This window comes from Canis lupus, chromosome 4 (assembly GCF_003254725.2).
Source record: "Canis lupus dingo isolate Sandy chromosome 4, ASM325472v2, whole genome shotgun sequence".
NCBI lineage: Eukaryota > Metazoa > Chordata > Mammalia > Carnivora > Canidae > Canis > Canis lupus.
In genome coordinates this window covers 1,327,582-1,347,990 of record NC_064246.1, presented here as the reverse complement: position 1 = coordinate 1,347,990, position 20,409 = coordinate 1,327,582, and the positions used below count along the sequence as shown (strand labels likewise).

General features: G+C 34.5%; 1 long non-coding RNA gene across 3 annotated transcripts; it reads left to right on the top strand.

Annotated features, from left to right (window-relative positions):
* The first annotated feature begins 6,463 nt into the window (after nucleotides 1-6,463).
* LOC112660828 (uncharacterized) lies at nucleotides 6,464-18,653 on the top strand. Of its 3 annotated transcripts, none has more exons than XR_007410084.1 (3): nucleotides 6,464-7,014; nucleotides 14,495-14,741; nucleotides 18,397-18,653. It is a non-coding gene; the product is annotated as an uncharacterized LOC112660828 (long non-coding RNA). The 3 variants fall into 3 exon arrangements; XR_003137234.3 differs by having other exon boundaries at nucleotides 18,354-18,653; XR_003137233.3 differs by lacking the exon at nucleotides 18,397-18,653 and adding an exon at nucleotides 14,795-15,179 and having other exon boundaries at nucleotides 14,495-14,570.
* Nucleotides 18,654-20,409: the final 1,756 nt, after the last annotated feature.

The following is a 20,409-nucleotide window of genomic DNA, read 5'->3' as shown; positions in this document are numbered from 1 at the left end:
CACAGGTCACCATGAGTCAGGACTGTTTTTCTGAGCTGTGGAATTTAGATCCAAACATCCATGAATAAGTGAGAGAATTATATGCGACTATCCAGAACCTTAACCTAGTTTGGCTAAATGAGTTGACCCAAGGTATCAAAGTATACTTATTTAGCTGACAGAGACCAAATTAAAGACTCAAATAATAATACATTATGTATTTCTTGAAATGTATCTTATTGCAAATTCTAAGTGATACCATTGTAAAAGAGGGAAAATAAGATTAATTGATAAAAAGAAAATAAAACTTAAAATTTCATCATTTTCATTTGAAAGAAAAATCGTTTTTACCATAACAGGGATCTTGATATTTTAAGAGGCTGAAAAAGTTGCCAAATCGGTAGTAAAAACTATGACTTCTATGTGGAAGAAAAAATAGAGCCCCTGGCATAAACTCCACTAGGAAGCTACCAATGTTGCATAATTGGCTAGAAGGAACCAACATTTTCCATGCTTCTTTCTCTCACGCACATTACTTTTATATTTTTAATGCTGCAACTTCTGAAACATTAAAATTCTGTCAGTTTTCACTCCTTTCCTTAGCCTGCCTTTTAAGTTCTCTGTTCTTCAGTATTTGCATATGAGTGTGTTTTAGAAACAAATAAGACCTGGATTATAGGAGGAGCATGAAACCCACAGCTGTGAAGTTAGGCAGGAGTAAAATTGGAAGCAAATACTGCCAACATATAGGATGGCAATTTTTTAGGAAAATTGTCCCCTTGCCAAATAGAATCAGGATGATAAAGGCATAGAGAGAGAAAAAATGAGAAAGTATATATATGGTGTACATAAATCTGTAAAGCATTATAGGATGTTGTGGTTATGTTGCTAAGAGCTATGTGATGTTTGATGAATTGTATAATATCTCTGTTCCTCCACGTTGTTTGTTCCTTAACCATATCAGTGATGTGAAAATTGTGTTGCTAATAGCCCACTCAGGCATTTCTCTGACTGGGAGGACCCCAAACTTTGAGGTTTGTGGCCTCCAGTCTGTTTCAACCTGAGCAATCACTCTCCCTAGGAAGTCTGCAACAGATTCCATTGGAGCAGAGGATTGCTAAACCACAGAACAATCTGGGATCCACTGGTTTAGTGAACTACAAAAGGTGATGCCTTAGGAATGTGATGTTTTCTTTCAGTCAGGTGGCATTTGATGAAACCTCTCCAAGGATATAAACATCTATCTATTTTAACAAGTGTCCAGGAAGGAAGACTTCACTATGGCTTTCAAGCTATATTCCTCAGATTTACTTTCATCTTAAATTCCTCTTTGGGGGATTTAGTTCAGCTTCACCAGTAATCAAAGAAATCAAGTAATGCCCATATAAAAGACCATTGTCTATCAGGTTAGAAAAAACTCAAAAAGAGTAGTCTTTTTAAGATGTGTATAGGTGACAATTTCTTATGTTTCCAAAGAGGCTCTAAATTGAGATGGACTTGGGGGAAAGAAAAGGAATTGGCAGTATATGTCAAAAGCATAACATGTTTCTGCACTTTGAATCCATAATGTCACTTCTACAAATGAAATCTAAAAAGAGTCCAATGAATAAAATTATTAATCTACCCAGATATTCCTTTCTGCACTATTCTCCAGCAGGTATATCAGACCCAATATAGATTAACAACAAATAAGTAACAAATACAGGTTTTTGAGAATTATTATTGACACAGGAGACTCTTTTGTGATATAATGTTAATTGTAAGAAAACAAAAAATGTATAGCAGAAATACTACACTATATTAACAGGGGCTAACTAAGGATGGTAAATATACATAGGATTTTCCATTTATAATATGTTCTGTATTTTCCAAAGGAAAAATATTAAGTTCATCATAAACAAAGACTATTTACATAGAAAGCTGAGCAATGTTATATGCAGTGGAGTTGCAGAAAAAAATGTTTGCTGAGATAACATTTTATGTAACAAATGTATTTTAGACTGTGTCTATCCATGCAAGTAAAACTGATGAACATTGGTGGTATACTTTATATTATCTCAATTTCAATATGGTGCAAATCATTCAGCAATCTATTATTTTACATGACAGTTGACATTTCACCTCATGGTACTGACTAATCTAGATTCAGTTTCCCTGTATCTGAGTTTAAAGATGATCATGTGTTTGCTAAACTATTGTCAAAGATAAATAAAGCCAGACACCAGTAAAAATGATAAGAACAGATTTTAATCAGTAATAACTATTGCAATGGGGAAAAGAATGGATCTTGCACTGAATTCCACTTTGATTTGTTGAGGTGACTGGACATTTTGAAGGAAGAATGAAGGAGTAGAGAGGGGTGCTCAGTAGACTCTGGGAAGTGAAGAATCACCAAGGGTTGGTCAATGTAAATGCGACTCAGCCAGCTATGTCTGCTAGCTGGCAATTATGAAAGTTAGGATTTTATCCTCCCACAGAGATTGGGAGACAGAGGCCATATTCTTCTTGATGATTACATCTGAAACGGTGGCTTCCAGATCCTTGAGAAAGACACTCAAGTAGTAGATACAGTAGAGACAATGAAGTAGTAGATACACATATATCTCAAGCAGTCAAATGAAGTGTTCCCTTTTGAATAAATGCTTCAAGAAAACATGGTCAGAGGTGTATTCTCATGTGTGGCTAGTGTTCTAGTGTCAATTATTCTGCTGGTTTGGAGCTTTCTCAGGCAGACACTTCATGGAGGCTGGGGTCAGTCTAGGGATGCGACCTCGAGCTATTAGAAACTATGTCCGTGTTTGTTCAAGTCACTGTATGGTAGACTTCAGACCTAGTGGAGACAAGAGCTCAGAGAACCCTGGCTAGAATTTGCTCAAAGAGAGAATCAGTACCAACATCTTCCAAGTGAAATCCAACCACCTCAAGTACATCATACAAGAAAGAAGAAAGTTTTTGCCATTTAGTTCTTGCCATGTATTTATTCCCTTATCCTTATAACTAGCAGTAGTGTTTTTTTAGCTCCCCATGATCTGACATATATGCTAGTTGAGTAATGTTGAGAGCTTGAGTATGATCTATTTAAGAAATTATTACTCTTTGTTTTTACTAGAGAAGCCCGGATAAAGTACTTCAAGCAATCAATAACATATATTAATTAAGTTCATACTACAAGTTCAGCTATGTAAGGGCAGTATTTATATATAAAAAAGTGATTTGGGGAAAATAGCCAAAGTTCTAAATCACATCCCTCTGTGTAATTCATCCATTAGATTCAATTCAATAATAATTTCTTGAGGATCTGCTTATAACAAGCAACATGTTTCATAACTCACTCACTACTCATTTCAACAAGCTCTTCTTGACAGCCAAGACAGTAATTGAAAATGAACGTTTTCATGGAAGATTTTTCAGGAATCTTTTAGAAATAAAATTAGTTGTGGAACAGGCTTCATCTTGATCTTTAGTGTGAATATTCCCATACATATCTGTATTTTCAATAAAGATAAATTAGAAACTGACTAAAGGCATGTGTAACATCTAATATTGTGTTTAGAAGAAAGGTCTTTGGGGTCAGGTAAACCAGGGATTGATTCCTCAACTATTCTCTAGCTGTGTGACCTTGGACATGTCACTAGGCTTCTCTGGAGCTCCATTTCATCTGCGAATTAAGGATAATTCTTATCACATAGAATGTTGATTTAAGGTTAGATAATATAATGTAAATACAACTACTAATACAAAATAAACTCTCAGTAATAATTGCTATGTAAAGTCTCTTTTTATCATTACAAGGCATGCCTTGGAGATATGCTGGGTTCAATACCAAACCACCAAAATAAAGCAAATATTGCAATCAAGTGATTCAAATTATTATTTTTTGTTTCTCAGTACATATAAAAGTTATATTTAAAATACACTGTATAGTCTACTAAGTGTACAATAGCATTATGTCTAAAAAAGCAATGTACATAACTTAATTTTTAAAAGACATTTTACTGCTAACAATGCTAACCATTATCTGAGCATTCAGGCAGTTGTAATCTTTTTGCTGGTGGAGGATCAGTCCTTGATGTTGATGGCTGCTACTGATCAGGCCAGTGGTTGCTAAAGTTTGGGATGGCTATGGCAATTTCATAAAATAAGACAACAGTGAAGTTTGCCACACTCATCGACCCTGCCTTGCATGAACAATTTCTTCGTAGCATGGGATGCTGTTTGACAGCATTTTACTCACAGTAGAACTTCTTTCAAAATTGGAGTCAATTCTCTGAAACTCCACCGCTGCTTTATCAACTAAATTTATATCAGATTCTAAATCTTCTGTTGTCATTTCAGTAATTTTCACAGCATCTTGACTAAGAGTAGATTCCACCTCAAGAAATTGCTTTCTTTGCTTATCCATAAGAAGCAACTCCTCCGTTACAGTTTTAGCATAACATTGCAACAATTCAAGTATAACAATAATGAAAGAAACTGAAATATTGTGAGAATTACTGAAGCATGACTCAGAGACAAAAAGGGAGCAAACGCTGTCAGAAAAATTGAGCTGATAGACTTACTAGACACTGGGTTGCCACAAACCTTCAATTTGTACAAAACACAATTTCTGCAAAATGTATTAAAGTAAAGCAGAATAAAACAAGGTATACCTGCAATTGGGCTTTTTTTTTTTTTAATGTAGGCTCCAACATAGGGCTTGAACTCATGACCCTGAGATCAAGACCTGAGCTGAGATCAACGGTGAAACACTTCCTTAACTGACTGAGCCACCCAGATACCCTTGTAATTAGATTTCTGTGGGACCCCTGAATTAGAAGCATACCATGAAGTAGAATAGACAGACCAACTGAACAATTAATATAAATATATGAAAACACAAATGTGCTAAGTGTTCAAATGGAAAACAAAATATTACAAGATAATATTTAATTTAAATCTAACCCCACCAGGGATGTCTGGGTGGCTCAGTGGTTGAGTGTCTGCCTTAGCTCAAGGTGTGATCCCGTAATCAAATCCCACATGGGGCTCCTCGGGAGCCTGCTTCTGTCTCTGCCTCTCTGTCTCTCATGAATAAATAAGTAAAATCTTAAAAAAAAATCTAACACTACCCAAAGAAATTCCAGAAAGATCAGAGGAAACATAATAATTAAATTTAGTCTCAAAGAATAAATCTTCAGAAATGGTGGAATCTATTCCCTGGCTGATTCCAGCTGGGGTGGAATTTGTTCTAACAGGCATGGTCCCAAGACTTCTGATAATTATCCTGTCCATATTTATGTTTTGGTTGTTTTTTGTTTTTGTTTTTGTTTACTACAGTTTACTGTGTTTTTTCCTGATTCTTAAATGTTTCTGCACAGATACTCACTCAACTGATGACCAAAATCCAACTTATAATGACAGAAGTCTCAAGAAGCCCTGACAGTAGTCATGCCCCCTAGTCTGGGGTCACACTGGACAAAAGTGAGGTAGCTATTTCAGAGATCAGATTAGAGCAACAGTTTCCCTGTTGACCAAGAAGAGAGCCCATAAGAGACCTTGAAAGACTAAAACTTTCTACTGTGGCACTAGTATTACTTCGACCCCTGGAGCTTTCACTTTCCACCATTTTTATATATGACTTTGGTCCCTGCTACATTTCCTACTCCACCTTCTTGCTTAACCTAAACTGTGTAACCAGCAACTGCCAAATGTAAGAGTAATTCCTCCCTTTTCCAAAAACCATTTTGACCTACTCTTCCTTAAGCTAGCTGAATTTCCGCTTATGTCTCTGGCTAACACTCTAAAAACTCCACCTTTCTTTCCCAAGATAGAACACTATTTCAGAGTTCTCATGCCAGAGTATTACAAATAAAGTCTTAGGTTCAGTGTGCCCTTGTTCATCTTCTTCCATATTACCTTGCTCAAATCAAATAAGAACTACCTGTCAGAGCCCCAGCTCACTCAGGTCTTCTGCCGACCAACATACTCCTCTATATATGACACTGACTCACACTCACAACTGTCACATGAACACAAAGAGAGAGATTTTTTTCCTGGTGATATGTGATGGCATGGATGCTTAGGAAAATACAAAAATCAAGCCTTATGCTCTGGAGCTAGCCTTCTTAAAGACATGTATGAAACAAACGGGAAATTGAAAATTTTTACGAAGCAAACTATGGATATTTCACAACACCGTGTCCTTATTTACACTCATGGAGGAGGAACACTATCTCTTAATGATATCTTCCATTTAAGAATTCTGCTTCTTTGTTTTTCACCTGTAGAGATAAGGAAGAACTTTGCCTTTAGTGTTCAAAATAAGCCAAAACAATGTTGACATTTCATGTCTTCAGGGATCAACAATTTATGCTCAAAGCAATGGAAATAAAGGTTAGGACAGTCTTGCAACTTGCTGAGATGGTCACTGGCTACTCTAAACAGGAACTCAGAGGAAGCTTCTGTCTAGAATATTCTATTGTCTCTCCCATTCCCTATCACCATCACTACGATCAAGTTAAAAAGTACCAACTGTAGAGCTCAGGGGTGAGGACAATTAAAGTTTTCTACCTTCAGGATAATCACTAGAAAAAAAAGGATAATCACTAGAAGCAGAACAGGATAAGCATTAGTGTGATGGAATAGATGCTCTTTATTAGCTGATGCATTGCTTTTAATGTAGAAAGACCTTTGATTTTCTAGCTTTTGGTACCCTTGTATTTTAATTAAAGAACCAAAGCACAGCAAAGTTCAGAGAAATAGGAAGTACTAATCAACAGACTAAAGATGTGGTTAGAAAGAAAGCATATACAGAGATGAGAATGATGCCTGAGCCTTTGGCAGACTGTAAGGAATAGTTAGTTAAGCAGGGCAGTTTTTCACAGTTGGATATAGAGTAACATCTCTGGAATGAAGAGACACACAAGAGCATAAGTGCTATTTATCACCTCTGCTTAAAATTACGACTCAGTGAGCAGCTGTGTTGGCTGTTGTGCTGCCTGGATTCCCTCCTTGGGACCAAGACACTCCTTCTCCAGCTGGTGAATCCCTCTCTAGGTAAGGTCTTCAGGCCAAACAGAGCTGCCTTGATGGAGATTCTAACTTTGTCCAGGACACTCAGCATCCATTGACTAGTAGATACAGAGTATGAGGGCCACATCTTATCTCCAATCAGAGCAAGTCTGAAATTGCTGGGAACTTTGCTCTCATTTTGGTATAGGTCAGTGTCTCCATCAGTCTAATCCTTTGTCCTTTACTACCTTATGTTAAAGCACCTATAGAGTACCCCACAATAAACCTCCTGCACACACCACTTCTCAGGAAATCTGGCCTAAGACAACAGCTTTCCTGGGGACAAATTTCTCAAATGACCAATTCCTTCATAGATGTTATAAAACCACCAGGGACAGAACCTTTGATTTTAAAGAAAAGACAATTGGATGCATCATCAGAATACATTTAACTCCAATAGAAAAATTTGTGACTAATTTTCTTGATCTTACTTAGGACATTCTGGGACTCTTGCTTCTATTTTTAGAGCCCAATGATTTAGACAAATGTGAATAATTTGGAGAGGTTTCAAAGGCAAGTCAAATGATTAAGTAATGAGAATGAAATTAGTATAAAATTGCTAGGAATATCTGGCCTTTTGAAAGAAAAGGGAAGGGGCTATCTTAACAATAGCCTTCAAATAATGGTTATTTATTCAAGTGAATAAGATTGTGATTTCCAACTGGAGGAACAGGCAAAGATGAGGATTATCATTGATCCAGATTTTTGCACTGGCCTTAGGACACATCACCCAGTCTCCAGTCTTGACCCCTCATATTTCATTCTCATCCAGAGTGATCCTCTAGAAAGCATCATGACAAATCATGTCATTCTTCCCCTCAAATCTGTCTCTTTGCTCCCCATCACACCTAGAATAAAATTCTAGGTCCTTATCATGACTTAGAGATGTTCAGCGATCATACCCTGGCTATGTGTGTGGCCTGTTTCCTCCCATTGGCACTACACTACCTCCCCTGCACTGGGGCTTCGTGTGGTCCTCAAACAGACCAGCACCAGTTGGGCTCAGGGATGTTCCCATGGCTGTGCCCACAGACCAGGTATTCTTCCCACAGCCACCATAAACCTGCCACCCTGCCACATTCTCCCTGCAGAGTGTCTCCTTAGAAGGAATTGAAAGTAGGACTGCTACTTAGACTTTATTCTCTTACCCTGCTTTACAATTCTTCAGAGAATGTATTAGTTCTCTAATAAACCCATTTATTACTTCTTGATCTTCTAATATGTATTTATATATTTCTTTTATATATCATTATAGATTAACGTGTATATATTTTAACTGCATATATATGTATATATGAGTATATATGCTCATATATACATTTGATGCCCGCACCAAAATATAAGTTTCCTAAGGGTAGAGTCTCTGACTCTTACTTAACTACCGTGTGACCAGTGTCTAGAAACATGCCACACATTTGGTAGATAATAAATAATTGGTGCTGGATGAATGCATAAATGTGATTGGTATAGTCTGTATCCTTATTGTACCAACTCCCTTAATTATCCAGTAGATAATTAACCCAAGTTCTTTTTATTTACTCAAGTTGGGTGTAGGGCCTGGTCTTTCTCTCCTCTTCAATCTAGTACCATGGATAGCCAAACAGTGGTCCTACACTGCCGGCCTCCTTTTCTGTTTGCTGGAATAGAAAGATTATTTATAAAAATGACCTAGTCCTAGCATCTTTTGAAAGGTATAGTACTAAGGGTGAGATTTTATAAAATTTAAAACTATATTCAATCTATAGTTAGGAACACCTTATCATGTGTTTGTTTATTTTTACCATCTGTTTTCCCCCTTCCTTCATTAGAATTTTTATCTATCAGGGCATCTGAGTGGCTCGATTGGTTAAGCTTCTGACTCTTGGTTTTGGTTCAGGTCATGATCTTATGGGTCCTGAGACTGAGCTGGGCACTGGGCTCCACACTCAGCTGGAAGTCTGCTTGAGATTCTCTCCCTCTGCCCCTTCCTCAACTCATGCTCACTATCTCTTTCTTAAATAAATAAATCCTTTTAAGGAAGAATTTTTATCATTTATATTATTTGGGGGTTTTAGAAGATTTTATTTATTTATTTGAAAGAGAAAGTAAACGAGCATGAAGAGGGGAGGGGCGGTAGGAGAGGGAAAGAGAGACTCTCAAGCTGACTCCCTGCTGAGCACAGAGCCCAACTCAAGGTTCCATCCCATGACCCTGATATTATGACCTGAGCTGAAATCAAGAGTCGGCTGCTTAACCAACTAAGCCACCCAGGCACCCCTGGTTTTGTTCTTTATGTTCTTTTCTCATTTCCATTCTAGTGTAGAGTTTATTTTTGGTTTTCTAACTTCTTGAATGGAACACTTCATTAATATTTGTATATATATATATATATATATATATATATATGCTCTCATATATATTATACATACTTATGCTTATGAGAGTCTATGTTATTTAAGTGTACATAATATATATTCTCTTAGATGAAAGATAAAGATATATATTATATTTCATATATCTTGGTAATTTTTAATATAGTTAATTTTTTTAAATGTCTTGTATTTTTCAAAAGAATATACAATTGTTATTTATTGGGAGCAAGTCTCTGTGTATAGTTATTAGATCAAGCTTTTTAATTGTGTTTTGCAATTCAATTATGCACTTAACATTTTGTGTTTACTTCATCAGTCTCCAGTAGACTAATGTTAAAATCAATACTGTAAGAAAATATGTTCTCAGGTGTCTGCAAAGTTGATCATTTAAAAAAAAAAATACTTACACAGTATTTATTATGGCCCAGACACTCTTCCAGAACTTTGCAAATATTAATTCACTTAAGGCCATGATCATTGCATTTCCTTGAACAATTTTTCCAGTTGTTATTAAGTACTTTTCCTATCAGGATTGAAATTGTTAGATATTTTTTTATGTGATGCTTAAAGTATACTATTATCTCACACATGATGCCTTTATTTTAGCAGTAGCTGTAGTTTTAAAGTGAAGATGTTTGAGTATGTTGGTGTCTTTTGCTCTGCCTGCATTATTAAAGGGTATTTTACCTGCATATACATTTCTAGACTAAAGATATAATTTTGTTGCCTTTTAATGTTAAGTCTACTAGCACTATAATTGCTGTGGATCTGAAGATAATCCTTTTTCCTGGAAGCTTTTGAGAATTTTCTTTTCTTATCCTTGATATTGTAAATTTCACTGTATTATGTATGTGTGGGTTCATTTTATCTATCCTATGTGACACTTGTATTACTCAGTTACCATTATATAACAACGACTCAGTGGTTTCAAAACATCACTCATTGATAATCATGCAGCTACAGCTAGGCTTGGGATTAGCTGACCTAATGGGATTTGGCAAGATGGAGCACCCAGCTACAGGCTGGGCCCACATAGTACACTCTCACTGCTGCCCACATTCTGTGCTGAAGCCAGACACATGACCAAAAAAGAGTTTCAATTAGAAGACGAAAATTCATTCAACCTACCTAATCCTGTAGGTTATTACGAAACTGAAAACTCTCCTACCAATTTATTATAAATATTCTCAGACTTCATCCTTTAGAATATTGTTTCCAACTATTCCTTCTGTTTTCATCTTCTATAGCTTTCTTCAGAAATGTGCTGCAGGCTGACAAGCTATCCTCTAAGTTTCTATTTTATTTTTTGCAATTTTTTCTATTGACTGTATATCCCTTTTCTATTCCTGTCAAGAAAATTGCATTCTATCAAGTATTTTTTTCTATTATTTGGATACCTAAAAATATGTTTTATTTCAATTACATTAATTACACAGTAATATATGTTCATTCTACAGAAATCTTATGATACATATATAATGTTACATCCTAAAACATCTTCTACCTCTACATAGACTCTGAATGTTAATTCCCAACTCCAAAAATATTCATTTTTGTGTATTTAGAGTATATTCTTCCTAATCTCTTTGTTAGGAGAATGTATATATACATGAATATGTAAAAATACATCTTTGTTTTATGAAAGCCTTTTTTTACACATTTGATATTATAAGGTACATATTTTGGGGGGCAGATCCAGGAGTTGGACAGGCCTCATGCAAGTGAAGTGCTCTGCTTCTCATGCTTCCTTTGCTTTGTTGTAAATCTGCCCATCCATATATACAACAACTTGCTTTTTTTTCACTGAAACATTTACTTGGATATATTTTCATTGCAAAATAATACATAGCTTACATAGTCTATTTTAAATACTGCATCTAATTTTTATTTTAATTTTATTTTTTTTTACCAGTAAACTCTTGATTTTCTTTTCTTTTTTTTTACCAGTAAACTCTTGATTTTCTTTTCTTTTTTTAAATAATAAATTTATTTTTATTGGTGTTCAATTTGCCAACATACAGAATAACACCCAGTGCTCATCCCGTCAAGTGCCCCCTTCAGTGCCCATCACACATTCACCCCCACCCCCCGCCCTCCTCCCCTTCCACCACCCTTAGTTGGTTTCCCAGAGTTAGGAGTTTTCATGTTTATCTAATTTTTATATTAAATCATATTGTAGCATTAATCAAAATGTTCACCAGCCTTGGTGTTAATGGGTAAATATTTCTCTGGGATGCAGAGCAAAAACCCTAGTCTTTGCATAAGAGATACACATATTTTTAACCTGAGTATGTATTGTGAAATTATCCTCCAAAGAAACTGTTATAATTTGTACACTTTTTAAATAAGTGGTATTATTAATCATTTTGCCCATTTGTAAGCATTGTCTTCTTTGGTATATCTTAATGTTTTGTATTTCATATTGATGAGTTTGAATTTTTAAAATGTGTGTTTTTCATTGTTAAAGAGGATGAAACTCTTGAGGGATCATATGGAGAATAAAAATTAAATATCACTTAATGAATTTAAAAAACAAAACACCAAATGAGACAAGCCCCATTCTACTACATCAAAGAAAATATGAATCAATGGAAACAGCTTTACATACACTTTGAAATAATAATCTGGCATTATTTGCAGACCTGATGATGCATGTAATCATAGGTTCCCCAAATAGCCCTAATTACCTGTTGCTCCAGCATCCTGTTCCATTTAGTACTAATGGTTGGAGTGCCATTGTTTCCCTTGCCAGCCACTTGCCTTACCAGCCAATTGTTCCTATACCAGCACACTGTCTGCAAGATGTGAAAGCTTCCAGGCCACCAATTAGGGGTTCAGTAGAAATGTAAGAAATTAGAGTTAAAATAGATGTGAAATATATGTTTTTTTAAAAACAAGGTTGAGCCATCATGCCATAGAATTTTTTTAAAAGACTTATTTATTTTAGAGAAAGAGAGTGTATGCATGCAAGCAGGGGGAGGGGCAGAAGGAGAGGGAGCAAGAATCTCAAGCAGACTCCCCTGCTATACACCAAGCCTGACACGGGACTCCATCTCAGGATCCTGAGATCATGACCTGAGCCAAAATCAAGAGTTGGATACTTAACTGAGTGACTCAGCTGCCCCAAGAATTTCTAAATAAAAATCTGAATATTTTTGCCATAGTACTTTTGGTATTTATCATAAACTGCAAAATTATTTTATTTATTCTGATGCTTGATAATATTCCTTTTGTTTTGTAATAACCTCTTTCAGAATAAATGGCTCAAAAGTCAAAAGCTACATACAAAATGCAAGTAATGTAAACTGAAAAAATGAACTATAGGAATTTCATTTCTTAGAAAGCTGAAATGGACAAACATTTCACAAAATGCTTATGACATTTATGATATTCTTATGTATTAAAGTGATACTCTTGTCAATATTTTTTAAGAAATAAATAAGACACAGTCCTGTGGAAGGATACTCAACATCCACTTTAAAAGTTAGTAAGTTAACACAACTACCCCCCAAATAGTGATTTAACACACAAAACTGAAGGAAATGCATTTTCCATTTGAGAGAGAGAGAGAGAGTGCACATGTGTGGGGACCCAGGGGTTTGTAGAGGAAGAGAGAACCTTAAGCAGGCTCCATACCCAGCATGGAGCCCAGCATTGGGCTCAATTTCATGACCCTGAAATCAGTACCTGAGCCAAAATCAAGTGGGTCGCTTAACAAAAAGCCACCCAGGAGCCCCAGAAGAACCCTTTCCATGTGAAACACGTAAGCCTATGAAGCATGATTTTTCATTTAGATCAGATGACTAATCTCTTAGTAAATTTTTCTCACATAAATGAGTTATTTTGAATAATTACAAAATAAGTTGACACCTGTTAATTAATATGGTGACTCCAACAGTTTCATCAGATGCTTCAAATAGAAATCATTAATTCCAAAAACATTTTTTCATTGAAATTAAGGAGTCAAAGTGTTTAGAAATTCATTCTGACAAAGGTAAAACATACTTTATAATAAATGTTTTGTGAATTTATTAAAAAGTTTAAGATTAAAGACAAAACTGTTTGCTTTATGATGATAATAGAAGTACAATTTTTTAAAAATTTTATTTATTTATTCATGAGAGACACAGAAAGAGAGAGTCAGAGACACAGGCAGAGGGACAAGCATGCTCCATGCAGGGAGCCCAATGTGGGACTTGATCCTGGGACTCCAGGATCATGCCCTGAGCTAAAGGCAGACGCTTAACCACAGAGCCACCCAGGCACCCAGAAATACAAATTATTAGGGAACATAGCATCATGCTGAACACAAAGTTTTCACAAAATTAAACAAATCTGGGTCACAGAAATGTACTCAGATGTATGCTGCATACAAAAATTCATAACTGCATCTAAATCAAATTGTAATATCCCAATGACCTAGACAGAGGCTGTAGTTGTCAAGTTTTACAATACACATGATTTGAGTACATAAACTATAAAGTTTTTATAATAAAGTTATGTTGAAAACAAACCAAAAAATCTTTCAGCACCATAGTATTTTAGAAATGTCTGAGCCTTTGGGGCACCTGGGGGGCTCAGTCAATTAAGTATCTGACTCTTGATTTTGACTTTTGACAGAGGTCATGATCTTCTCAGGGGTTGTGAGATGAAGCTCCATGTCAGGCTCTGCACTGGGCATGGAGTCTACTTAAGATTCTCTGTCTCCTTCTCTCTCTGCCCCTCCCTCCCCACTCTGTCTTCCTTCCTCTCTAAAAATATAAATAAATAAAATTTAAAAAAAAAGAGAAAAATGTCTGAGCCTTTGAAGAATTATTTGGTAAATCAACCTAAATGTATTATAATTGTATTGAATTTTTTTTTGTAAATGGGTCCTCTGAAGTTATGGAGCTGTTGTTTCTCTAACACTAGTAAAAATATTCCATCAAATTATTTAATAAACACTATCAAAAATCTTAAAGATTTCACTGAGTTAGTTATGGGGAAAAAAAGTATATAGATAGTCCACAATTTATGGTAGTTGGATTTAAGATTTCTGTCTTTACAATGGTGTGGAAGTGATATGCATTCAGTAGAAAACATTCTTCAAATTTTGAATTTTGATCTTTTCCCAGGTGAGTGATATGCAGTAGGATACTTTCTTGTGAAGCTGAATGGCAACAGCTCCCAGGCAGCTGTGCCATCATGAAGGTGAACAACTGATACATCTAACAATTCTGCACCCATACAACCATTCTATTTTTCACATTCAGTACAGTATTTAATGCATCACATGAGATACTCATCACTTTATCATATCAGCTTTGTGTTATATATTTTGCCCAACTGTAAACTAATGCAAGTGTTCTGAACATGTTTAAGGTAAGTTAAGTGTATTAAATGCATTTTCAACTTCTGATATTTTCAACTTACAGGTGTATCAGGACATAACCCCATCGTTAAGTCAAGGAAGAGCAACACAAACAAAAAATATATTAAGATCAAGAGATAAACTGAATAAATTAAATAAATCACAACAACCTGCATAAAATTTCATTTTTAAATTATATAATCCCTTTCTATAGGATGCAGGAGAACATTTTTCATGGAGCTTGTATTTTCAAAAGGATAGGTGTATTTTCTTTTTTACTAGAATGGAATGAAATTAAGAAAGCCTATAATTTTGCAACATAAACAATTCAAGAGTTTTTTTTTTTCCCTAATGAAACTATTTGGGAAAAGAAGAAAATTCTTAGTAGAGCCTAAAAGACATATCTGTGAAAATACTTAGTGTAAAATAATGAAAATTTTCAATAAAAATATTCTCTAGTGAACAAAATTTGTTCTGAGTTTAGATTTATGTTTGCCCTTTCAGATAGTATATCTTTCTTAATTATAGAGAAGAATGGAAAATCAAGATTCATTAATCCACTAAATAAAATTTCAAGGAACACTTATGGCAGTTGTGGAAGAAATTTGAAAATATTAAAAATACATTAAAAAATACATTCAGCATGTAAATAGTGACCAATTAATGAAGTAGTTAATAAGTTATTTTATCTAAGTCTAAGATTATTCCACTTATTTATTTAAATGATCAGATAATAAGTACAAAGGCTTTTTTCAATTTTTTATTCATTGTACCCAGATATTATGCTTTTTCTCAGAACTAATTTGATTTCTAAAAATTATTTTAGGATAGGACTGTTTAATTAGCCAATCAGCTATTATAGCCTATTTGCCACTCAATTAATATTAAAAATATTAAAATTATACAGTGATGTTCATTCTAGAACACCTTTAACCCCCAAAGTGTCCCAGTATCTATAATAACTTATATGGTAACACTGTCTGTGACTAATAACTTTCTTATTATTTACCCAAAAGAATTCATGCACAAGAACCCAAAGTGACAAGGACACCTGGGTGGCTCAGCGGTTTAGCACCTGCTTTTGACCCAGGGCATGATCCTCGTGTCCGAGGATCGAGTCCCACATCAGGTTCCCTGTGTGGAGCCTGTTTCTCCCTCTGCTTGTGTCTCTGCCTCTCTCTCTCTCTCTCTCTCTCTTTCTCTCTCTCATGAATAAATCAATAAAATCTTTAAAAAAAAAAAAAAAGAATCCAAAGTGACAGATTAAAAGATATCCACAGCTCTAATGTAATGTTGAAATAAAAAAACAATCCAATTACTTGAATTGTGTGATATGCAGAAAAGTTGTGAAGAGAGTGTACCCTAAGAGTTCCCATCACAATAAGAATATTTTTTCCTTTATTTCTTTTCTCCTTTCTTTCTTTTAAATTGTATCCATATGAAATGATGAATGTTGGCTTAACCTACTGTGATAATCACCTCACAATATATGTAAATTATACCATCATGCTGTATGTCTAAACTTATACAGTGATGTGTGTCAATTATTTCTCAATAAAATGGGGAAAAATCCAATTGCTCAAAACCAGAAGGATTAATAAATACAGTTTGTTATAGATTACTATAATTACTAATGAAAATGAAATAATGCAACAACACAGATGAATCATACCAACATAAAACTAAGGAGGAGACATACATAAGGGGATATATACTCTAGAAGTATACTTACAACACATCAAAAGCAGATTGAACTATCATTATCAGCCAGATAATCACTGGAGTCAAAACTATAAAGAAATTTCAGAAGTGTTGTTACTTATAAGGAGAAGAAAGAGTTTCTGGGGTTCTGGAAATATTCTATTTCTTGACCTTGATGGAGTATAGATAACTGTCTTTCTTATAATAATTCATAAAGCCTACCTTTGGATTTCATTTGTTTTACTGCATATGTGTCAAATGGTCATTTTAAAAAGGTATACAGATAAACATTCTGAAAAATACTTAGAAAAATTTTATTCTAAAAGCCTCCTTTTGTCATTTGCCAGAATATTTGATACTTTCGAAATATAAAGCTGTTAAAAACTGTAAAATATATTTACATCAACGTGACTTTCCTAATCTAAGTGACCATGTGTGTGTATGTACGAGTTGTGTTTATGTGTTTCTGTATGTGTGTATGTGTGTACCTCTGCATGATGTGTGTTTGCATGAGTGCGTGTGTCTGCATATGCATTTGCATGAGAAAGTGGCTTGTATGCTTTGAGGTAAGGAAAGGATACTTTTTTTTGGCAGTATAATAGGATTATCAAGAAAGATTAAGATGAACTGGGAATTTGAAAATGAAAACCTCAAAAGAAAGAAAATTTCAAGTAAAGGAAATAAATGGAATAAGTATATTGTTTTTATCAACTTTGCTGTTTTAAAATATGTATTGTAATATTAGCTTATTCCCAGATTATTGTTTTCTCAGCATATGGTTCATGCAACTATAATGACTTTGTGAAAATAGAGCCCTTATCTAAGAAGAGAAAGAGCTCCACCTGCTCCTCTCGGATTACTCTCGTTTCACACTGCTTTTCACTACCTCCTTATGAGTATTACCTTAAAACAAAAACAAGAAACACCTACTGTATTATATACAATTTTCAATCAATTTATCAGTTGCTTTAGTGTAAAAGAAATAAAAGCAAGTTATTAGTCTGGGAACTGTGAGAACAGATTTAAAGAATGTATTTTCATTTCATAGTAGTTTGGTTTCTTCGCCTTTTGTAATTATAGAGCACCAAATTCTTTTTACCTTGCCAGTTATAATTTTAATCATTGCCTTTTATAATATTTATTGAAAAAGTCTCTGAATATTAGGCACCACCAAATACAAAGACACACACACACACACAATCCTACATACACAGATTACATGGTCTAGCATTTTCTAAGAGATTCAAGTTTCATTACAATCATTCTGCCATTCCCTCAAGTTCTGAATTCACTTCTTTAATCCTCTCAATCTTTGTTACTTTGATTCTCAGGTAGCAAAATTCACTTAGATTAAACAAAGATTTATTGATTGACTCTTATGTAATATATTGGATAAGGGCGCAAACTCTGAAACTTACAGATCTGGCTTTAAATAGTTAGTTAAGATTATAGTTAACTGTACATTTGGGGCACATTAGTAAACCCCATGCAATTCCACTTTCTCACCTGTAAAATGGTCATAATATGCTAGGATAAAACTTTAGTAATGTAGAAACCAGCTATCAAAATTAAGAAAAATGAAGTCATTATTAAAGGCAGTCAATTAAGATTATTGAACAATTATGTATTGCTTTGTCTAGTAATGCAAATATTTGTCTAGTAATCCAAATATTTGGTGAACACTTTTTTGGTTGCTTGGTTTCACCCTAAATGAATGGAATGCATATCAAACTATTTATAGGATTATATCAAATTTTATGTGTCTTTTGCAAAAGTTGAAAAATAATAATTGACTTTATCACCAAAACAAGTGCTTGTATTGCATTTTTGCCTAATCAAATACACGTACAAATGCAAACCATTTGGCAATAGTAATAAATACAGTACAGCAAATAGCCTCACTGCTCCTTTTCAATCTCCAGGTTGAAAGCCTAGGGAAAACATACAAACCATTTCATTCTATAGGATTGGCTGAGTGAAGAAGAGAAGAAGAAAAAGGGAAAGAGAAAGAAAGAAGAAAGAAAGAAAGAAAGAAAGAAAGAAAGAAAGAAAGAAAGAAAGAAAGAAAGAAGAAAGCAAACTAAGTGTTTTCATTTACTATCATTAAGTACTACTTTTTTAATTTTTAAAATCTTTGGAGGTTCATTTAAAAAAATAGTATGATCTCTCCACAGGATAGTAAAGCTAAAATAAAATAATTGTCTGTGAATTGTATTATCATGCTAAAGGTAAACTTTGAGTTTGAAAGTATCTGGCCTGATCTCTCTAGTCATATACGCTATTTACTATAATAGTCTAAGTTATTAGTACCTCTATTCCTTTGTACAGCACAATAGATCCATAAAATGGTACAAGTTTGGGTAGCAGGTGAAGGAAGTTCAGTGCAGGACTGTAAGCACCAAATGAATGAACATCATGATGAATTGAGAAATGCTGGGAGCAAAGAGATAACTTCCCTTTTCTTTCCCTTTTTATTTTTACTTTTATTTTTATTTTCTGCAAAGAGGTAACTTTTCACTTCCCCATATCTGTGAGAATAAGTCCAGCTAACTCCTTCAGGTCAGTGGTTTTCTCTGTGAAATTAACAGGAGAAATATGGTGGCAGTAGTATCCATTGAAAAGTGAATTTGTTACATTCAGGGAAATTATGGGTTTGGTGCTTGGGACTGTCGACAATGGGACACCAATGCAGATACAAATTAATGACTTCTCACAGGCTGGGGCATGGCCTGAAGGCCCAGGGAGCTAAGAATGCACATGGATTTATGGAAGAAGAAAGCAAGTATGAGGCAATATGGAATCCAGTGTTCTGACCCTATACTGGAAAAAAAGAAGGTATAGGAATGGAAGTAATTCTTCTAGAGTCATGGCAAAAGAATAGTTTGAGTGACCCTATTGTTCCTGCGTGATCCCATAGAATGAACCTCTAACCTCAGTCCCCAAGGAATACAATAAACAAGGAATCGTCAGATGTAGCCAGTGTCTAATCCCTTGAACCGGGATCTGTCATGGATCATCCATTATACAAAGGATCATCTATCTCACTGAGAAAATATCACACTTCAGGGAATTAACCAAGACCTGCTCTCACTGATGTATGGAGGTGAAGAGTTGTTTGTTTTCTCTCCAATACTGGTTGGTTCACAGTTCCCATTCATTTATTCAACAAATATATATTTAGAAATGGCCACACCAGGCTTTGATTTAGGTATTCAATTGTAGGTGAAACTGACATATTCTTTGTTAGAGCTTACTATCTAAAGAAAGAGAAAAATAACATACAGTAAACAATCAAACACAAGTATGAAATGATAATCTGAGAATGATGTTATGGGAGAATCAAATTAGACATTTTAATAATATGAATTCTTCCAATTCATGAATACAGTATCTTTCCATTTTCTGTGTGACCTTCAATTTCTTTCATCAATTCTTATGGTTACAGAGTACAGGTTCTTCACCTTCTTGATTAAATTTATCCCTTGGTATCTCATTCTTTTTGATGCTAAAAGGGGTTAATTTTTTTTCTGCTAGTTTATTATTAGTGTATAGAAATGCAATGCATTTCTGTATATTAATTTGTATCCTATAACTTTACCAAATTCATTGGTTAGCTCTAATAGTTTTTGGTTGAGTGAAAACAAGTTTTAGTTTGAATGTTACTAATTTTTCAAAGCTTCTGCTAATTTTTTATACTTCTTTATTTAGTTTAGAGGATCCCAAACTAGCCCAAAGTTAATTTTTTGCTAAAATTTTTAAATTTTGTTTTTACATTTGTCTTTAACCTATCTGGAATTTATTCTTGTGTATTGTATGAAATAAAGACCCCATTAAATAATTCTTTCAAAGTGCTATTCTTGAATAGTCTTCCCAATCACTACTGATCTGCAATACCATCTCATTCTTATATGTGCCTGGATCTGATCCTGGGACCTTTTTCTGCTCCATTTTTTTAAAGAGAGAAAGAGGTGGAGAAGG